Genomic DNA, 5,719 nt, shown 5'->3' with positions numbered 1-5,719 from the left:
ACTAAGTGACTTGCCCAAAGATCCACAAGAGACAAGCCACGACATCTGGGCTTGACTTGCACAGCCTGCCTCCATGTCAGGCTGCCCATGGAGAGGGCAGGCATCTTCTTGGAGCCTGAAGAAAGGCTCTCGTGCCCTGAGAGGCACGTGGAAGACACTACCAGAAGAGCCAATGGAAAGGGAAGTTACTTGACCCACATGGGATAGGGCAAGATAAAGAATGTACAGAAAAGAGAAGTAATTAAACAGCATCCAGTTTCACTCAGGATTTGGTGGCCCTTGTGACTGAGTCTCTCACCTTTATGCCCTTTTGCCATGTCCCCGTCCCTCCCGGCTCTCTTCCTTCTTTGTTCTCTTTGAAAGCTACCCCCTGACCTCTCTAGCACCACAGAGTCACATCCAGGGCTCATGCTGACTGCAACTCTTCCTCTCTTCCTGCTGCCTCAGACTTTCGGAAGAGTCCCCCAAAAAACAAAACCATAATTTTAAAGATGCTGGACCATTCTTGCAAGACTTACAAGGAGGTGGGGATTGGCCCCTAAACCTACCTCTAGCCCATTTAAGAAGTTTAAGTTGGGGAGTCAGGAGAGAGGATTTCTTTGGAGATAGTTACCAATGCCCTGTGCACGTACAACCCCACCCCAAACCCTAGAGAACAGGCTTGAAAGGGACCATTCAAGAGCTAGGCCTCCACTTCCTGGATTGTAAAGGCCTAGAGACTGGTCACACCTGCCTTTGCTAGAATCTTTCCCAAGCACATATTAGGTGCCCAGTCAATATTTGTTGACTGATTGAATAGATGAATGAGTGAATGAATGAATACCCAAAAAGTGTAAAAGTGAAAGAGCGTGACCACAACTACAGAAGAGACAGGCTGAGGAGACATGCACATTCGTGTGTAACAGTTACAGAGAGCATATCAGCACATACTTGCCCAGAAGCTTACAGAATGAATGAACACAGGGAGGAAACCAAGGCTATGTCAACTAAACATACTTTCCTCATGTTAGACATTTTGGAATAAAATCCCACAATGGCCCAGGAGTTCTCCCCATCTTCCTTAAATAGTTCTGGCCTCAACTTAATCCCCAGGAAGAAGACCAGAGAAAACACTGAAAATATTCCAGATGGAAAAAAAAAAAATCTCTGGACTTAAAACTGGTTATCTCTGGTTGATAAGAGATTCTGGTTCCTGAGTCTTCCTTTATTTGCCTCGGTCTGGTGTGACTCTTTGTTCTACTCCTAAATGTTCTCCTTTAACCTTGGTCCAGGCCTTGCTACATCACAACACTTGACAGTAGAAGGAAAAGCTGACATAGTCTCACTCCCCACTCCAATCAGCACACTAAGAACTTTCCACAGCACAGCAGCCCAGAGACCCAGGTCAAGTCCACACTGCTGCTGTTCCAGCAATAAGCAGCATTTGTCTGTATACCTCAGCTCTTTTTTTTTTTTTTTTTTTTTTAAAGAGAGCGAGAGAACACACAAGCCCTCAAGCAGGGGGAAGGGAGAGAGAGAATCTTAAGCAGGCTCCAAGCTCAGTGCACAGCCCAATGCTGGGCTCCATGTCAAGACCCTGAGATTATGACCTGAGCCGAAATCAAGAGTCACTTAGGCCACCCAGGCGCTCCCACTCAGCTCCTTCAACAACAAGACTTTGTTTACTCATGCTGAAAATCCTCCATTGTAATTAAGTAGGGAAATTGCATTTATCATCTATCCTAATGCCCCAGAAGAATTCCTGAATTAGACCCTGTATCTGTGAGCTCCAAGATTCCCCATAATAAACAGTGTGCTTCCATAAATACACCCAATTCAGCTACAGTAATAAAAGAGAAGTATGGGTTTTTCATGTGAACATACACTTGAAAGACCAAATCTAAATGAGAATCATCAAGGTGTGCCTTTGCACTTGTACTTTGAATGCCCTTCACCAGGATGGATTCACTAGTCCTTCTGATGCTCCCATGAAGGGAGAAGATCAAACCATGCTCTGACAGTGACCCACACCAAATCCCACCATACTTCCAATATCCAAGTGATCAAATCAAAGCAGCCAGAGTAAACAAGCACAGGCTATGTGATTTTCAAGATCTATTTATCCAGTCCTATTTGGAATAGGGAGAGATTCCAAAGCAAGGAAATTCCAGAAGGCCCCATATGAGGAGCCAAGCCTTTGATATAACTTTCTGTCGCTCCTTGCTTCCCCATGCAAATCTCTCATTACTCCATCCAAATAACTTTCAAAACCACAGCTTCCTCTGTGTCTTGCAATAAGAAAATCTATGCACTTGTACTGGCATAAGCAGTGAACTAAGTACCTGCCCTCACTCCTCCCATCATCTGAAGGGAAGGAGGCCTCGGCCCATCAATAGCTCAGTTCAGTTTGTTCCTGAATGGAAACAGGAGGATCAAAGGGCCAGAAATATTCATTTATGGGGAAAAGTAAAAGAATTAAATATGCAGAACTTGGCCAAATGACGCGTGAAGGAAGAAATAAATACCAAGGAGCATTTGAAGGGTGTAACCAAACACCACAAAGAGGGACTTTTTTAAAAGATGGTCCAAGTGGTTGTAACTAGGAAAGACTGAGGAAAGCAAAGGAAAATCTGAACTCTTGAAAAAATTCTGCCTTCAGCAAAGGCTATGCTATAGAGGAAATTGGTATCAATACAACTTCTAAACTAAAGCTTCTACTCTCCCTACAATTTGTATGTTTCCACTCCCAATCCATTTCTCAGATGTGCTTACTTCCACTTGGAACTATAAGCTTAAGTGTTGCCTCTTGTGTCTATTTTCTGTTTCTTGCATGTACTCCTTGTGGCATGATTTGGAAATGGCCTGGGCTGGTGGTCCTGGAGGCCTGCAGGTGTGCATCATTTGTCAAGATGAACAAATAAGCTCAGGAATGGTGACTTTAGGAATAAAATACCAAACAGAGAATCCTTCCATATGAGTGACTTCTATGCCTCAAACAGACCTGAAGTAAGTTCTGGAACAGACCTCAGTGCTTCTCAGTCTTCTCCAAGCTCTCTGGAGGGGAGATGGGTGAAGTCAGCTGAATATAGCCAGAAAATATATCTTAACAGTTTTCTCCTGAGATACACTATATGGCAAGTCCTTCTGGAATTTCTAGATAGAAAGAAATATGTACAGTGAGAACAGCTTTTCTGAGAGTCTTTCGACACATTTATTCCCAGATGGGCTCAGTGCAAAAGTGAAAATTACATTTTTAAGGAGTGAAGAAATTTCAACAAAGGTTTGGTTTAAGTTTAAACTAGAGATTTAGGCCTCTCGGTCACTGAATGGTTTAAGAGGGGGGTCTAGGTTTGAGGTACAAGTTCTTATTTGGCTCATGCTGTACAGCAAAAGGGACACCAAACTGGAAATCTGTAGAGTTCAAATCCCTCCTTCATCATTGAAATATCTGAATGACCTCAGATAAGTTACCTTTCTTTCCCAGACCAGTTTCCTTACATCTAAAAGAGGGAATACAACTAACTGGTGGGGGTTTTTTAAACATTTTTTTTTCCTTAGGCAACAGAATGGCTTTTTAAAAATAATATTACACCAAAGTCCAATAATACAAACTGTATCAAAATCTTTCTGGTTAAAACGAAACTAAGTAGCCCAGAACTTGACCCCGCCCCCACCATTGCCCAGTGAAGGTCATGACCGTCAGTACCCCCTCAGAAACTGCTGAGGCACCTCCGATGGACCACCATCCCTCCCCAAGGAGAACACTTGGGAAGTCACTGGATTCCATGTTTTTTCAGATCTTTTCCACCTCTCGTTCTCCATGGGTTTAAACATCAGCAAGAAGAGCAGCAGTGATACAGCCGATCCTTGAGACCCTGCTACTAATTCTACCTGCCTCACAGGGGTTTGTGAGAACTAGGAGACTGCTCTAAGGACTCAGCATAGGGGATGCTCTATCAGACGTGGTATTCTCAGCCCCCCAGGTATTCTCAGCCTTTGTTCCAAGCTCAGGCTGCCGAACAGGTTACATGGACCTTCCTGCTCTGTTCCGTGTCTGCCACATCAGCTGGTTCATCCCTTTATAACATAAATCACAATTTGTAATTACCTTGAATATTAGTTCGTGTATGGTCTGTTTCGCCCCAACTAGCATGTAAACTCCAGGGGGCTGGTGATTTTCTTTTTCACGCTCACTGCTCCGGTTCCAGCCCCTAGCACAGTGGTGGGCTGCTACAAATTTGTTGGATGAAAATATGAATACAAGAGTGTTAGCTGCTGGTTGCTGTTGACCCTCACAACAACTCCTTGCCAGAGGAGACTGATAATATTTCTCTCTCATAGGGTGGCTATAAGAATTGCTAACCCCGCTTTGTAGCTTTTTCAGAGCACTTCAACAGTGTGCTCGAAGTTTCCTGCTAATAAATGGCAGAGCTAAGATAGGAAACCCATCCTTTTTTTCCACTCCAAACTCTGTTCTCTCAACCACTAGGCTATTCTAGGGCAGTATATTCCCTTGACCAGAGTCACACACATACAACTCCTGCCTGGCTCCTAATTACATGCTTCAAACAACAATCATGTTCGACCTTTCAATTCTACATTGCCTGAAACATCACTAATGGGAAATCCTATAATGAATGGGAAGCCTCACTAATCTACGCTATTGCACATTTATCCCCTGCAGTCCCCTCCTGCTGACCCTTGAAAGGTCTTTGCTGGAGGCAGAAAACAGAAGACATTCTGGAGCCATGCAGCCCCACTTTGAACATCCCTGGTGAAGCTCAGAATTATTCACAATTACTAAACAACAGAAGTGACTGGCTGTCATTTGAATATCAGCAAAGTCATGAGAAGTAGTCGCAAGGAAGGTCTTATTACATTTGCAGAAGGAAAGAGAAGCAACTAAAAAGAAACAGTGAAATCTCAGAGGCTGATTAATGGCTCGCTGTGTTGTCATTGGGGAGGTTATGTAAAGTTTATGAGCATTGCCTGCCTTAATGTTGTTGTTGTTAGTGAGTTCTTCGGCATTTGTAAAGTTCTTGCCTGTAAAACCCGCAAAAATACAAGAAGTTGTGAATAATTCCTTTGTTTTTAGATATAAGTTCTACCACTGGCAAGCAGGAAAAACCTTTTAGACACAAAGGTTCAGAGGAAGAGAGGGAGAAATGTAAACACTGTCTTGGCCAGGATACTAATAATATATGGCACTGGCCTTAGAAGAGCAAATCACAGAATAAGCAAGCACCTGTTATTGATTAACCAATCATCTGCCTGTTCTGAGGAAGACGCCTTTGAAGCCTAGGCTGAAATCACTCAGCAAGGAAAACTTCCACATTTCTGTGTTGCTCTTCTACAATGGAATGGGAAGATAATAGTTTGCTTGTGCTCAAAATCCAAACAGCACTGTTCCATTCTCCCAGTGAACAAGTTAAGAACTATGGTTTTGTCTTTAGCAGTCAATTCATCGAAAATTTGTAAATAATTCCATCTCCAAGGAGTCAAACTGGGTCTCCTATAAGAAAAACATAGCTCAATAGAAGGCTATTTTGCCACATGCAGAAGAATGAAACTGGACCATTTCCTTACACCTCACACAAAAATAGACTCCAAATGGTTGAAGGACCTAAACGTGAGACAGGAGTCCATCCAAATCCTAAAGGAGAACACAGGTAGCAACCTTTTCGACCTTAGCCGCAGCAACTTCTTCCTAGAAACATCGCCAAAGGCACAGGAAGCCAGG

This window comes from Callorhinus ursinus, unplaced genomic scaffold (genome assembly GCF_003265705.2).
Source record: "Callorhinus ursinus isolate GAN/ISIS: 27379988/994484 unplaced genomic scaffold, GSC_fseal_2.0 scaffold23, whole genome shotgun sequence".
Classification (NCBI taxonomy): Eukaryota; Metazoa; Chordata; class Mammalia; order Carnivora; family Otariidae; genus Callorhinus; species Callorhinus ursinus.
The sequence above is the reverse complement of the archived record's forward strand: the minus strand, read 5'-3'. Positions refer to the sequence as shown.